General features: G+C 40.0%; 1 protein-coding gene across 3 annotated transcripts in view; it reads right to left on the minus strand.

Moving 5' to 3' along the window:
- Positions 1-17,657, minus strand: part of LOC124619192 (centrosomal protein of 89 kDa-like) — a 102,562-nt gene that overhangs the window by 83,887 nt on the left and 1,018 nt on the right. The window lies entirely within an intron of this gene.

A 17,657-nucleotide genomic window follows, 5' to 3' on the forward strand; every position in this document is an offset into this window, starting at 1 on the left:
CCATGAGGATATTGACATAGTTTCCTATCATTTTTGTAGTGATCGATGGTGGAGGATTTTTATCTTTAGTGGCCTAACCTCCAAGGAAGGTCGTACACTTTAGTTTTCCAGGTTGCGGCAGTTAGGTGATCGGCTGGAGCTTCTAAACAGCGATGGAGAGCTTGATCAGCGTGTTGGGGACCATCCTCTCCAGCGGCTAGCTTGTGGCAATGGTGACCTACGTTGTCCTGCACCCACATCTTCTTGTTCATCTTCGTTGTCCCGGAGTTGGTGTGGGCTAAGATCAGTCTGCTGTCTTCTGGCACGGGCGTCATCAAATATCTGCCACCTTTCTCAGCAATAGTGCACCCCATGTCCCGGCTGTCCACAGTGGAAACATACTGGTTGGTTATCCTCGGTCCTCCAGACGTCAGTCTTCCTTGGTGCCCAAACAGGTTCCTTATGGGGAATTGTAGGAACGTAACTCTTCCTGGGTCTTGACTTTTTCACTGTTTTAAAGGGGAATGAAGGACGAGAGATTGGGTTCAATGTCTGTTCCACTTCCTCCCGTATGACCTCTTGAAGTGTTTCAGTTTTTTGCTCACCATGCAATCCAAGTGCCTTCTGAACTTCCTCTCTCACTATCTGATGGAGAACACTCGTGAAATCAATTGCTTCCTCCATTACAGACATAAATATGATGTTTGGAAGCCGTTCAAACTTCTTTCATGTAATTCTTTATTGATGCATTGTCTTGATATACTGGCACCATTTTATGAAGTTGTCTGCTGTCAAAACCACCTTCAGGAGGAGGGCTTGACACATGTCCTCAGCAACACCCTTCAAGAGATGTGGAACCTTATCTTCCTCCTTTATTCTAGGATCCACTATTTTATACGGCTCCAAGATGTCTTGAATGTAGGGTGCTGTAGTTGATTCATGTCATCAGCAACACCCTTCAAGAGATGTGGAACCTTATCTTCCTCCTTTATTCTAGGATCCACTATTTTACACAGCTCCAAGATGTCTTGAATGTAGGGTGCTGTGGTTTCTCCTGGACGCTGTGCCCTGCACTTTAATTTATCTTCAGTCTTGCACTTCTGTCGTCGTGTGTCGCCGAAATACTTGTGCAGTTCCACCTGGAAATCTTCCCAGCTTGTGAACTTCTCCTCGTTGTTCTCATACCATTGCTTGGCAGTGCCCTCCAAGTAGAAAAATACGTTAGCCAAACACACGGTGTCATCCCATTTGTTAAATTTGGTTATACGCTCATATACCTACAACCACTTGTTTGGATCTTGGCCATCGTCACCAGAGAACCCAGAGGGATGTCTCATGTGGTGGCACACAGTTGGTGTCATCGTTACGTCCTCCTCTTCTTCTTCTGTCTCCGGTGGATTGCGGTCTGTTGAATATGGTTCGAATTCGGGTTTCTCACCATGTAAACGGCGGCTCTGTCGTGGCCTGATGGGAGCCACTGTGTCTCGATAATGTGCGCTATTACAAGTTCCAAGACCCAGTGCCTCCACCAGAATAATGTTATATAGAAGAAGGTGTAATTAGATGAATGATGAACACTAACTTCACTTAACGAAGGTTTATTCAGCACTTGCACATACAAAAGTGCGGAGTGAACTGCCTCCGGCCGGAGCACATACAGTATACATAAAGCTACAGAACATTCCAGTACAATGATTCTTGACATTTGTGGATACTTCTAGAATGTACTTGAACTGAATATAGAAATTAAAATTGTACAGTCCAGGTGAGTTTTGAACTCTCAACCCTCCATGCAACAGTTTAGTATCATGACCACTACACCATGGTGCTACTCAGCTTCTTCTGTGACAATATATTTACTTGATCACAGGGTATTTTTTAAAGAATTTTTTTAATATCTATAAATACTGATTCTTATTTATAGCACAGTTTTGGACATAAAACCTGGATACCACAGATACTAAATGCGAATTGTCCATTTGAGGTGCAAATAAAACTGGTCACCCCTCAGGATTCTATGTCCAGCCATCTGATCTGCTGTATCTGCTCTTGGTCCAGAGTTACATAGGAGGAAATGTACAAAAAAAATTTACGATCTCGAGTCCACACATTTCTTTAACTTTTAAACCACATTTTGGCTGTCTGGCAACAATATCACTTTCTAACCAACCAGTAATATCAAAACTTTCTGCGACATAGCTCGTGATGCATCAAGATCAGAGCAGTTTCTGCTTAATAGTTTTCTTGCGCTATAGTGGCCACTGGCCACTTGACGCTGGCCAGTGTCTGAACAGGTGAATGCGCTGTGGCATGTCTTGAGCACCTTTCAGCTGTCACATCGGAAGTATAAAATGTTTCTAATTTTCGTTCGATTTTCTGCATGAAGTTACTTCAATAAACTGAGTGAACACTGTGGAGTAGTAATACAACATGTGAGGGGTTACTATGAGTTTTTTTTATCAAGTGTTATTTTGTTATTTGAAGTTCTAGCATTTGTCTTGCAAATACATACTGAATTTTATGTACTTCAATCTTACAAAAGTTGTTTACGCATTATAAAACAGATTTACAAATGGAAAAAGGTGTAACAAATTAGAGACATACTGTTCACTTTGGGTTTAATGTCGAGGTATATGCAGCTAAAGTCTAAACGTTTTTGCAACATGTGAGGTGAGAGCTATTCCACAAGTCATGTCAGAAAAGGATTTTCTTGTCTCAAGAAACACCACACTGCCAGAAACGATTTTTCACATTCCAGAAGTATTGATAACTGATATAACTGATGGACTGTGACGCTTGCATTCAAAAGGCCAGGTTCAGAACTTGGATGTATGAGTAGTGCATGCTCTAATTCAAGGCAACAGAAATCAAAGATGTGGCTATTACTACATTTTCGCTTGAACATCATCAGTTTGCTCATTGAGCATTCCTATGCGATACTATTGCTGGTGGTGACTTACGATGCCTTTATGCCAATTTCTTAGGAAGTATTTAACACATGAGCCCTAACAAAAGACATGTAGAGCAAACAGCAGTGTGAACAGATAATATCTGGCATTTAGTGGTGCAAAAAAGGTGGTGTGCACCAGAGCTCCTCCCAAGGGGTGTCACAGTATAAGAGAAATGGCCAGCTAAATTGTGTTGCTACTACATGGTAATGTGCTGATTTCACAAACAAAACTGTCCAGGAGTTTATTTCGAAAGCCATTCCTCACACACTTATTCATATGATGCTTTCTCTAATGTTTGCCTTCCTCACCACTTATCAGACAACTGTCATGAAAATTGCTTTCAAAATGAAAATGTAATTCAAACTTGGCTTGATAGCATCTTTAACTCTGAACGAGTAGGATTCTACAGGCATGGAATTGATGAACTACCTATACATTGCAAGACTGTTTTAAATAATGTTAGGTAATATATTGTTGGACTTAATTTCTCTCATATGTTAATTGATCTTTGCAGTAAGCCAAAGGAAAAGTCTATTAAAATTTGCACTGTACTAATACAAATGAACTAACCTTACCACAAAAGCCTAATTTAATAAAGCATGAAGTAACCATAACATGACCGTGACTAAATCTGCATGAGTTAGTATGATATTATGCATTTTGGACTGTAAAATGGTCCATGTTTATATGCTGTCATGTGTAATACTTGAGTAGTATGGAAATATGGTAGTTGGAGTAGACATATAAAGAAGCCCAGTTAATAAAGTATTCAGTACCACAATTTCATAAATAAAATTGTGTATTCACAGAACCCAAAAATTATGTCAGCAGGAGCAGAAAACGGTGCAGTGTTATAAGTTTTTCAACCTCAGCCTGTGGGGTGCTGCAAGTTGTGAGAGGACTTATAGAATAGGTAAAAAAAAACTGGCCTCCATCATGACTGAAACCAAGACCGTACGCTGTCGTTACTTTCCAGTGCTACACCATTACCTCAGAGCTAGCTGGAGAGCCTGAGCCTTAGTCTTTTCATTCTTGCCCCAGTGGTGGCTAGCACAAATGTATCACAATGCAACAGACAAGATCAGTTGCAATTTTCATGTGGAATTACTTCCCTGGACTCAAAACCATAAATTGATAATATGATCTCATATTGACATGACAAGAAAATATCAAACGAATTCAGCAGGATATTTCTGTGCCATACAGGAGATAACTCATGGTCACACAACTGCCAAACATACTCAGCATTGTTGCCAAATTTCACTTATATATGGTTGTCAGACTATTTTATGGAAACATAGGGCACAATGTAGGACATTTGACAAAAATATAAGACATTCTTCATGAATGCAAAAGTAATGTTCACTCTGAGAAGAAGAAGAAGAAGAAGAAGAAGAAGAAGATGGGTGGAAAAAATACAAAGAAGCACCACAAAGAAATTATCTGAATGGAATGGAAATTGGATGATTTATTCAAGAGAAAAAGTTTCACAAATTGGACATGGATGTAACATGTTTGTCCACCTCTGGCCCTTATGGAGGCAGTTATACGTCTTGGCACTGATTGATAGAGTTGTTGGATGTCCTCCTGAGTGATATTGTGCCAAATCCTGTCCAATAGTGTGTTAAGATTGTCAAAATCCTGAGATAGTTGGAGGGCCCTGCACATAATGCTCCAAAGATTCTCAATTGGGGAGAGACTCAGCAATCTTGCTGGCCAAGCAAGGGTTTGGCAAGCACAAAGACAAGCAACAGAAACTCTCGCTGTTTGTGTGTGGGCATTATCTTGCTGAAATCTAAGCCCAGGGTGGCTTGCCATGAAGAGCAACAAAATGGGGTGTTGAATATTGTTGACATACCACTGTGTTGTAAGTTTGCCATGGTTGACAATGAAAGGGGTCCTGCTATGAAAATAAATGGCACCACAAACAATCACTTCTGGTTGATGGGCCACATAGCGGGTGACAGTTAGGTCAGTATCCCACTGCTGCCCAGAGTGTCTCTAGACGTATCTTCACAGGTCATTCACACTACGTTCAAAGTAGGACTCATCATTGAAGACAATTTTACTCCAGTCAATGAGATTCCAGATAACAGACGTATCTGGAGATGCCTTGGATAGCAGTGGGGTACCAACCTGACTGTCGCTCACCATACGGCCTGACAGCCAGGAGTGCTAGTCTGGGGTGTCAATTCTTTTCATAGCACAACCACTTTGTTTGTTATAAATGGCACTCCTACAACACAGCGGAATGTTGAAAATATTCTGTGCTCTGTTTTGTTGCCCTCCACACAGCAAGCCACTCTAGACCTACCTGTCAGCAAGCTAATGTTCGCCCGCACAAGGCTAGAGTTTCTGATGCTTGTCCTTGTGCTTGCCAAATCCTAACTTGGCCAGCAAAGCCACCGAATCTATTTGCAATTGAGAAAGTTTGGAGCATTATGGGCAGGGTCCTCCAACCAGCTTGGGATTTTGACAATCTAATGCATCAGCTAGACAGGATTTGGAAAGATATCCATAAGGATGATATCCAACAAGTCTATCAATCAATGTCAGGCCAAATAACTGCTGGCATAAGGGCCAGAGATGGGCCAATGCCTTATTGACTTACTCAATTGTGAAGCTCTATCTCTTGAAAAATCCATCGAATTTTTCTGAAACTGTAATCATTTGTTTGTTTGTTTGTACGAGTACATCACATCTACAAATTTCTGTCCCACTCAGATAATTCCTTCATGGCACTTCATTCTTTTTTTGAGTGCATTATAACTGCACATTATTTTTGCATTCATGGAAAATGTCTTACATTTTTGTCAAATATCCTACATTTTTTAACTAATGTGTCCTTTATTTCCAAAATATAATCTGGTAACCTATATAAATGAAACTTGGCAATGTGCTGAGTGTGTTTGGCAACTGTGAGACCACGAATTACTTTCTGGATGACACAGAAATATCTTGCTGAATTAACTTGATATTTTCTTGTCATTTACACTTAATAACCTTAGTACTTTTCATTTAAGATGTGAGATCGTGTTATTAGTTTATAGTTTGAGGCCAGGGACATCATTCCACATGGAAAATGCAAGTAACCTCTCATGATGTATCTGTACTTGTCACCAGTGGGGCAATAACAGAAAGTCGAAGACTCAGGCCCCTCAGCTAGCTCTGAGGTAATGGGGCAGTGCAATGAAGTAAAGACAGTGTTGGATCTCGGTTCCTGTCTTGATGGAGTCCAGGCTTTTACCTATTCCATAAGTCCTCTCACTGCTTTCATTAACTCACAGACAAAGGGTGAAAAACTTAAGATACTGCACACTTGATAATGCCTTTTTCTCATTCTGCTGATACAATTTTTGGTTTTTGTGAATAAACCATTTTATTTAAGAAATTGTGACTCTGAATGATTTATTAACTGGGCATTTTCATATGTCTACTCCAACTGTCAAATTTCCATACTATTTGAGTGACACACACAGAGTATCATATAAACACAGACCACTACGAAGTCCAAAGTGCATAACATCTTACTAACAATGGAAACTCCAGGTTGGAATAGCAACAATTATGGAAAGAATAGATCGACTGCTAATCACCGTGAAGAGGATAAGTGAGTTGCAGACAAGCACAACAAAAAGACTGTTACACACTAAGCTTTCCGCGAAAGCCTTCATCAGAAAAAACATACACCCACTAACACAAGCAAATACACCTCACACACATGGCCACTATCTCTGGCTGCTCATGCCAGTTTGGCCTGAGAAGTTAGCGAGAGATAGCAGTCGTGTGTGAAGTGTGTTTACTTGTGTTAATGCATTTATGTTTTTCTTTTCTGATGAAGGCTTTGGCTGAAACAATCTTTTCATTGTGCCTGTCTGCAACTCAATGTATCATCTTTACTGTTAGTAACAATCTATCCATTTCATAATAGTTAATAGCTTACTAATTTGTGCAGATTTAGGCACTGCATATTTCAGTAAACATAAGAGAGAAATTAAGTATCAACAAAACATTCCCTAACATTATCTAAAACAGTCTGACACTGCTCAGAGAGTTAACCAATTCCATAACTGTACAAACCTATTCATTCAGAGTTAAAGCTAGGTTTGAACTGCATTTTTGTCCAGGAAGGAATTTCATGAGTTGTTTCATGTTGTTGCTGTTGTTGTGGTCTTCAGTCCTGAGACTGGTTTGATGCAGCTCTCCATGCTACTCTATCATGTGCAAGCTTCTTCATCTCCCAGTACCTGCTGCAACCTACATCCTTCTGAATCTGCTTAGTGTATTCATCTCTTGGTCTCCCTCTACGATTTTTAACCTCCACGCTGCCCTCCAATGCTAAATTTGTGATCCCTTGATGCCTCAAAACATGTCCTACCAACCGATCCCTTCTTCTAGTCAAGTTGTGCCACAAACTTCTCTTCTCGCCAATCCTATTCAGTACCTCCTCATTAGTTACGTGATCTACCCACCTTATCTTCAGCATTCTTCTGTAGCACCACATTTCGAAAGCTTCTATTCTCTTCTTGTCCAAACTAGTTATCGTCCATGTTTCACTTCCATACATGGCTACACTCCATACAAATACTTTCAGAAACGACTTCCTGACACTTAAATCTATACTCGATGTTAACAAATTTCTCTTCTTCAGAAACGATTTCCTTGCCATTGCCAGTCTACATTTTATATCCTCTCTACTTTGATCATCATCAGTTATTTTACTCCCTAAATAGCAAAACTCCTTTACTACTTTAAGTGTCTCATTTCCTAATCTAATTCCCTCAGCATCACCAGATTTAATTTGACTACATTCCATTATCCTCGTTTTGCTTTTGTTGATGTTCATCTTATATCCTCCTTTCAAGACACTGTCCATTCCGTTCAACTGCTCTTCCAAGTCCTTTGCTGTCTCTGACATAATTACAATGTCATCGGCAAACCTCAAAGTTTTTACTACTTCTCCATGAATTTTAATACCTACTCCGAAATTTTCTTTTGTTTCCTTTACTGCTTGCTCAATATACAGATTGAATAACATCGGGGAGAGGCTACAACCCTGTCTCACTCCTTTCCCAACCACTGCTTCCCTTTCATGCCCCTCGACTCTTATAACTGCCATCTGGTTTCTGTACAAATAGTAAATAGCCTTCGGCTCCCTGTATTTTACCCCTGCCACCTTCAGAATTTGAAAGAGAGTATTCCAGCTACACTGTCAAAAGCTTTCTCTAAGTCTACAAATGCTAGAAATGTAGGTTTGCCTTTTCTTAATCTTTCTTCTAAGATAAGTCGTAAGGTTAGTATTGCCTCACGTGTTCCAACATTTCTACGGAATCCAAACTGATCTTCCCTGAGGTCCACTTCTACCAGTTTTTCCATTCGTCTGTAAAGAATTCGCGTTAGTATTTTGCAACTGTGACTTATTAAACTGATAGTTCGGTAATTTTCACATCTGTCAACACCTGCTTTCTTTGGGATTGGAATTATTATATTCTTCTTGAAGTCTGAGGGTATTTCGCCTGTCTCATACATCTTGCTCACCAGATGGTAGAGTTTTGCCATGACTGGCTCTCCCAAGGCCATCAGTAGTTCTAATGGAATGTTGTCTACTCCCGGGGCCTTGTTTCGACTCAGGTCTTTCAGTGCTCTGTCAAACTCTTCACACAGTATCTTATCTCCCATTTCGTCTTCATCTACATCCTCTTCCATTTCCATAATATTGTCCTCAAGTACATCGCCCTTGTATAAACCCTCTATATACTCCTTCCACCTTTCTGCCTTCCCTTCTTTGCTTAGAACTGGGTTGCCATCTGAGCTCTTGATATTCATACAAGTGGTTCTCTTCTCTCCAAAGGTCTCTTTAATTTTCCTGTAGGCAGCATCTATCTTACCCCTAGTGAGACAGGCCTCTACATCCTTACACTTGTCCTCCAGCCATCCCTGCTTAGCCATTTTGCACTTCCTGTCAATCTCATTTTTGAGACGTTTGTATTCCTTTTTGCCTGCTTCATTTACTGCATTTTTATATTTTCTCCGTTCATCAATTAAATTCAATATTTCTTCTGTTACCCAAGGATTTCTATTAGCCCTCGTCTTTTTACCTACTTGATCGTCTGCTGCCTTCACTACTTCATCCCTCAGAGCTACCCATTCTTCTTCAACTGTATTTCTTTCCCCCATTCCTGTCAATTGTTCCCTTACGCTCTCCCTGAAACTCTCTACAACTTCTGGTTCTTTCAGTTTATCCAGGTCCCATCTCCTTAAATTCTCACCTTTTTGCAGTTTCTTCAGTTTCAATCTGCAGTTCGTAACCAATAGATTGTGGTCAGAATCCACATTTGCCCCTGGAAATGTCTTACAATTTAAAACCTGGTTCCTAAATCTCTGTCTTACCATTATATAATCTATCTGATACCTTTTAGTATCTCCAGGATTCTTCCAGGTATACAACCTTCTTTTATGATTTTTGAACCAAGTGTTAGCTATGATTAAGTTATGCTCTGTGCAAAATTCTACAAGGCGGCTTCCTCTTTCATTTCTTCCCCCCAATCCATATTCACCTACTATGTTTCCTTCTCTCCCTTTTCCTACCGACGAATTCCAGTCACCCATGACAATTAAATTTTCGTCTCCCTTCACTACCTGAATAATTTCGCTTATTTCGACATACATTTCATCAATTTCTTCATCATCTGCAGAGTTAGTTGGCATATAAACTTGTACTACTGTAGTAGGAGTGGGCTTTGTGTCTATCTTGGCCACAATAATGCGTTCACTATGCTGTTTGTAGTAGCTTACCCGCATTCCTATTCTTTTATTCATTATTAAACCTACTCCTGCATTACCCCTATTTGATTTTGTATTTATAACCCTGTAATCACCTGACCAAAAGTCTTGTTCCTCCTGCCACCGAACTTCACTAATTCCCACTATATCTAACTTTAACCTATCCATTTCCCTTTTTAGATTTTCTAATCTACCTGCCCGATTAAGGGATCTGACATTCCACGCTCCGATCCGTAGAACGCCAGTTTTCTTACTCCTGATAACGACGTCCTCTTGAGTAGTCCCCGCCCGGAGATCCGAATGGGGGACTATTTTACCTCCGGAATATTTTACCCAAGAGGACGCCATCATCATTTTATCATACAGTAAAGCTGCATGCCCTCGGGAAAAATTACGGCTGTAGTTTCCCTTTGCTTTCAGCTGTTCGCAGTACCAGCACAGCATAAGTTGTGGAAAGGCAAACATTTGAGGGTGCATCAGATGAATAAGTGTGTGAGGAATAATGTTGGAATTAAACCCCTGGATAGTTCTGTTTGTGAAATCAGCAGAATGCATTACCATGTAGTAGTACCACTTGATGCCGTTTAGTTATACAGTGACTAATAAAGCTTCTCAGTTGTTGGTACAAATTTCCAGCTGCCATGGAAACACCTCTAGGTTGAAACACATGGTGCACAACAGCTTCTTATACCACTAGATGCCTAGTACTATCTGTTCACACTGCTGCTTGCTCTACATGTCTTTTGTTGGGGCTCAGCTATTAACTCCTTCTTACGAAATTAACATAAAGGGATCATAACTCGTCATCAGTAACACTGCATAGCAATGCTCAATGAGCAAACTGATTATGTTCAAGTGAAAAAGTAGTAATAGTCATATCTTTGATTTCTGTTGCTTTGAATACGAGCATGCACTACTCCTATGTCCAGCTCCTGAACCTAGCCGATTGGATGCAAATGTGGCGGTTCCTCCCTCACATGTCAGTTATTGAGACTTCCTAAATGCGAAAAATTATTCCTGCTAGTGTGATGTTTGGGTAGTCTGCAAAATACTGGCTAGATCGCTTAGAGAAAAGTCATTGAATTAACGCAAAATGACTTCGTTAATCCAACATTACAAATATCCATTAAAATAAAAGAAATCACATAATTACATATGAAATAAAAATGGATTACCTTGCCAACATAGGACTACAGTTAAAAACATTACAGTCATAACTTCAAGTAACCAGTGAACATGTTGTTGTGGCAACAAATATAAGCAAACTGATACAAGATTACTGACCATGATACAAGGACACAAACTTTGAACACTTAAAAACCACATTACACCAACAGAACACAAAGCAATTTACAATAAAAGTGACGAAAATTAACAGAATATAAGTGTTACGCAAAATAATTTACACAGTATAATTCACAGCATTCTCAGTGTGACTACTGATAAGGGTGCAAGCGTTTGATGCCAGATGGAATAACAGTAATCAAAATTAAAAAAAAAAAAAAGCATGGTTAATGATAACAAGTGCAAAACAAATAACTTGAATAGTAAAATTCTCTGTCTGTTCTAAATGAAAAATGTTGTATATAAGCGCTAATATAGCTTCATGCACTGCTTGGCATAAATAGTTAAAAAGACTTAAATATTTAGTGCCGACATAATAGCACAACAGAGTAAAATAAAGAAATGAATATGTGCCATGGCACTACCTAGCATTATTATCAGAACAGAATATGTATAATATTTTATTCATAACACACAAAACAATGTTAAAACGACCAGAGATCACTCGCCAAGACTATCAATGAAAGCCATAATCATAACCATAAGCTGAAACTTCCTGGCAGATTAAAACTGTGTGCCGGACCGAGACTCGAACTCGGGACCTTTGCTGTGAGCTGTGAGAACGGGGCGTGAGTCGTGCTCGGGTAGCTCAGTTGGTAGAGCACTTGCCCGCGAAAGGCAAAGGTCCCGAGTTCGAGTCTCGGTCCGGCACACAGTTTTAATCTGCCAGGAAGTTTCATATCAGCACACACTCCGCTGTAGAGTGAAAATCTCATTCCGGATAACTATAAGCTGTTATAGCCTGTAAAGTGTAAATAATATAATGAAAAGAGAGATTTGGGAGGGCAGGGTGGAGGGGTGGGGGGCTGGTGTGGGGGAATTTGGTGGGTGGTGAGGAGGTTGGGAAGTTCGATTTGAGGAGGGGGTAATTAAAAATAGCATCTTGAGAAGCAGGTGCAAGATGGAAGTGAGATGCTGATGGAAGGAAGGACAATATATATCAAATAAATCACTATGTCAAAGAACCATTTACGATTTGAGTTAATTTGCTGATTCACACATTGTGTGGATTAATCGTACAGTGTTTTCATGTCGTTCAAGTAACTCTCAATCTATATCTTTCAACTCAAAGTGTAAAATAGTCATTGCATTTTCAATTCTTGCTAGCTAAATTACATCCAAGGGCAATAATATTCTTATAATTAAGATCTATAAATCTAGTCCTAAAATCACAACCAGTCTGCTCCTCATATATACTATCACATGATCTGCATGTAATTTTGTAAATGCCTGAGTTCAAAAACTTATCTGCCTTTTGGTCTACTGAAATGCATAAGATGGAATTGAGTATTGTTCGTGTACAGAAGCCAATCTATGTTTTTAATCCGTTTTTTTATTAAGGGAAGGGATTCCCTATTTACTTTATGTTACATATACGCTTACTGAATAAGCCTACATCAGAGTACGTAGCTATATTCTAAACCCTGGGCAAGGAGGCGAAGTCTACCTGAAATTTTTGTTGTGTCTTGTACTGTGATTGTGTTTAGCACATATAATTGGAAATTGAATTTATTACCAAAAAACCGATAACCTCTAAGGAGTAACTGTATTTGGAAGTAAGTGTAAGGATTCCAAGAACCTTGAAAAGGCTTCTGCAAGATGTATGATTATCTACTTTACACAAAATTCTTATTGCGGAATAAACACTTCCTTTATCTTGGATGCACTGCTATAGAAGATAATTCCGTAAGCTGCTATGCTTCTAAGGGGACACTGCTGCATCAGGGGGCTACTCCTACTCTGCCAGCAACCCACATTAGAGTGCAGTCATGCAGGCACCTAGCTTCCTAGCAGATGTCACAAGAAAGCTGCCACACTCCAAAGGCTACCAAATGGCAACCCAAGCACTGTCAGTTTGCTGATCCCACAGACCTTCTTCTTACATGGGCCACAAGACTGGAAAGAGGATCAGCTGTCTCCTGGTGTCAGGGCTGTATTTAGGCTAGTGCATGGGCTCTGAGTGTCAGTTCACCCCTAGTGCACTTCCTGGGGCAGGTGCCAAATGCAACTGCATTCTGTCAATCACCAACTCACTTTGCAGCTGTTTCAACAACAATGCTGAGTTTTGTTTGAGTGTTTCTGTGGGTGGACTTGCATGAATTCTGAACTTTGTTTTCATCTGTGATACACTGGACTTGATTATATTTTTAAAGCTGTATTGGAATTTTAATACTGGCTTGTCCTTCGAGAACTTTAAATTGAACTGAATCTGCGTTCTCAAAATATTTAAATTGGACAAGATCTGGTATGTAGGACATCTGCAGAGAGGCATGATAATTAATTTAGAGAGATCCACTTCAGTTGTATTAATTATTTACTCAAACCATGACACATTTTGTGATTTAAAATCCTATTTTCAGGTGTATGAAATTATTGTATTTGGTAACACATATCATGCGGTCGGCTCAGTCAGTGCAAGAGCTCCAATCACTCCATTTTGGCAGGAACTGTCTCCTGACTGACGGGCAGCTGCACAGTAGGAATACATTGGAGTTACCATTCAAATTTGGGACTGTGCTGTTGGAACCTGAAATTGTGCTTTGTGTACTTATTAGTTACCAAACTTTCCCAACAGACTGTTTTCTTTCTAGAGACCTTCTGCCTTTTTATTATATTTGTGTTCATTCTTTCTTGTCACCGACTGCACCAAACTTAGTTCTGGCAACATGTGTATGAAGGCTTTAGTTGTGAACTTTGTTTAGTTACTTGAGATATCATTGACCTCCTTCTGCAGTAACTATTTAGAGTATTCAGAAGATTTTTTGTTTGTTTGATTATTGGTTAAGAACCGACCACAACAAGAAATTATTGTGTTGATTGTGACTCAATAAACTTGACATACACTGGATACCTGGGTCTTCTTTCCTTGGCTGCCTGCAGTGGATACTTTAATTGGCGATAACATGGTTTTTCTTCCCCCTGACCAGTGCTTGTGCGTATGCTCTGACCCAAGTAGACAATGTTTTTGCTTGTGTTTTCGTTTCCTTCTGTTGTTTTGTCCCTACTGTGCCACCTTTCTGTTTCTCATCTCATACCTGTTGGCATGTGGTATTTGTGAAACTTCACTTTTCACGCACTTCCTTTGCACTAGTGGACTTTTCTTGTATGCCTCTTCTTGTTTGGGTGGCTTTCACTGTGTTTGTTGGACACCAGATACTGTCACCAGTCTCTAGTATTTGTGCCCGATCCATTTACACCACGATATTTTAAGACAGTATATCTTGCGCCTGCTCCAGCATGTTTAGTGCAGCAGCACAACAACTTTAAATCTTCTTCTTACTGTGCGACTACTGGCAGATGCCATGCCACTTTATGGAATGCTGGCAAGTATCCCCATGACGTTAGACTTACCATATGACATTTCTCTCCTCCAAACTCCACCATGATTTCCAGTCCTTGCACAGCACCCAAACCTGGGGCAGCATCTTCTCAGCTCCAGAGGTAACCAGCTGCTGCACCCCATGTGCCACCAAGTCTGACCACCACGTGATGAAGCAAGCTGGGATAATTTTACTTCCCCTCTTGTTTTGCTATCTGCCTCCTTAAATTTGTTTTTTCATGTTTAGCTAATTACCATTAACATATGTGAATGTAATTGGCATTTCCATAAAAAGAGGAAGGTTGGCCCTCAGTTTTAAAGAATATAACACCAGATCTAGTTTAGTGCTTAGTTTTATGTATGTAATGGATTTTCTAATTTATTTTGACTATTCCTAGGTAGTATCTTTTGTTATAGGGTAAAATTAGTAATTGTTTTGTAACTTAAAATCTATTGTTGACTTATAAACAAATATAAATTCTGTAATAATTGTAAACATTTGGAAGACAAAATCCTAGTAATCTTAAAGCATTTATTTGGCTCTATTCGAAAACATGTTAGCAAAGTCAGCCCTTAATTGATTCCAAAGTAATTAGCAGTTTTGTCAAAAGTATTGTTTGCACAACTGTATTTGTTAATTTTGTGATTTAAACAAATAATTTGGCCTAACTCTTGCAGTAGAAGAAACTGTTAAAAAGAACAAATTTTTGATGTATTCAGTTAATTTAATGAGCTATGTTTTAATTGTAATTTCTGTAAATTTAATTTCAAACAATGTGTAGTGAGGATATATAAGGGCCCAATTTTTGGTCACGAGACAGAGAGCCCACAGTAGTTTCAAGTAAAAATAAATGTGTCTAAGTATATGTGGGTTAGATTTCTAACCTACATAATTGGTGACCCTGAAAACACGACCAATTTAAGTTGCAAAAACATTTTTTCAGATTACATCCATTAAACATGGAAGGTGCAAGTATTTTTTTACAAATCAGTGGTAATGAGATCCTGCAGCTGCAACAAGAGATTGAAGTTTTAGAACAGTCAATGCTGGGAGATGACAAGTCAAATTCAAGTACCCCTACATCCCGGGTGCTCCATACTTTAAGAGGGGGGGGGGGGGGGCTGTGTGGGAACAAGAGACCAACCAGTGAAGTGGATTGTTTGTTCTTTAGACGAGTAGCTGATTTCTATGTTTGATTTGTATTCCTTGTTTTCAGTTTTTTTTGTTTAGTGTTGTACTTTGGACATTAATCCAAGTAAAAATAAATGTCTCTAAGTATATATGGCTGCCACCCAACAAGTTCCCCATAGCAGTCCCTGGGCCGTGTGCACTTAGCCTCCTCGACCAAAATACACCACCCATGGGCAAATATAGTTCGTCATGTCACAACAGGTTCTCGATGAATGCTGGTATATCATCCACTGTCTAGCCTAAAAAGATTAACTAGGCTAGCAGAAGTTGAATCTAAGGTGCGAAAAGCCAAACTGGATGAGGTCCTATCCTTTCTTACAACATCCAACTTCTTACGTTGCTCTGTATTATCTGCTGCCAACAGAGCTAGCTGACACAAGAAAGATTATACTGTGCCCTTACTGGTACCCCCCCGTGTTTTTGATTCTGTACCCCCCGTGTTTTTGATTCTGTCATTGTAAACCATTTATCCTACAAACAAAAACTGGAGGAAAAAAAATGGGATCAGCAGAAGTACATCTAACTGTAACAGTATCATAGTATTACTTAGTCCTTGTGCCTAATCACAAGTCATGCACAGTCCATCACTGTCTAGCATAATATCCATATCTTCATGGCATTTAGAGCATGTTATTGGGACCGATTCCATACACAGTGCACTATGACATAATAAATTACACTGTGTGCACCTCACTTCATGCACACCAACCAACATAGTCTTCACTTGCATATCCCTTAAAGTGGCTTAAATCTGTTCTCTCATCTAGCCTAACAAATCTGACCTAAGCCCCGTAGGACAGCCCAGGTAACTGGCTATTGCACTTGCAGAAAAACACACATTCAAAAATAGTTACTGCACTCATTCCCACTGTCCTGACGATGCAGTACATTGCACCTTGATGTACTTTGAATGCAGTGGCCATTTCTGACGCCATTGCAATGGGGTCAGGCTGGCTGGAGTCTTTATTTATCATACTGCAGGTCATGGTTTCAAGGCAGGATGGTTGGTTGGGCAGCAGATTAACGATGAATGCTAGTATATTCTTCTGTACCGTGCCTAAAAGGATTAACTAGGCTAGTGGCAGCTGAATCTAAAGTGGGAAAAGCCAAAGTGGATCGGGCCCTGTCTTCTCTTACAGCATCCGACTCCAGGGGGGTGACTGTTTTAAAGACAAAGCAACAATGAACAATAAGAGTTCATTTATTAATGGCATACAATGCAACAATGCATGCTGGCCCTAGACGATGATGTATGGTCAGATCAGCATGCGGCCTCAGGAGATAGATAGCGGACAGATTCGCCACACTAGGCAAGGAACAACGGTGATGAAATTATGTTGTCAGCTACTTGGGGAGTGCATTGCACATTAGGTCCTGGCAGGAGACCAACATGCTGAAACAGTGAACTACGTAACAAGTCAATTAAACCATATAGTGCAGATGCACAACTTACTGCATGAAGCATCAAGCATGCGGAGGTGAACCAAGAACCCCAGTATAGGGTGTTGTGGCAGTGACCCACAGGCAGAATCCAGAAAGCAGCTGAGTTCACAAGCACAGGGCAGGCAGCAGCTCATCAGAAAGTCAGGTCCAGGTGCAAACCATGGGCCCCCAAGTAGATACTCTGACATCTGCAGAAGTCATTTGGCAGATGCCTCCTGGCTGGAAGGCACCAGTTCAGCTCCTAGCAGCATCAGGACTAGGCACAGGTTGTAGTTCCACAGGGCATGGAGTAGATGTGGCATTTGGATTGCTCATGACACTTTCCCATGAAGAACAAATATCCTGATTTCATATTTTGTTTCAACAGGTTAATCAGTTTTTTAATTGGTATATAGGAAGTAACTGACAAGGTTTAGACTACAAAGTCCTGCCATCCTCATGATCCAGGCAGTTAAAATACACACTCTCTGAAATGTACAACTACTGGAACTAATTGTGACTGCTGAAACATGTCTAGACTGGCAAACTCTTTGTTAAGCCTCATCAGCAGTCTGAATGCATATCTTGCCATGTGAGTTTCTCTAAGGCACTCGCCACTTAGTACCACTAAGACAAAGAAAATTAGGCTACTTATCTGTTCTCTGAT

Source organism: Schistocerca americana, chromosome 6, assembly GCF_021461395.2.
Source record: "Schistocerca americana isolate TAMUIC-IGC-003095 chromosome 6, iqSchAmer2.1, whole genome shotgun sequence".
Lineage (NCBI taxonomy): Eukaryota > Metazoa > Arthropoda > Insecta > Orthoptera > Acrididae > Schistocerca > Schistocerca americana.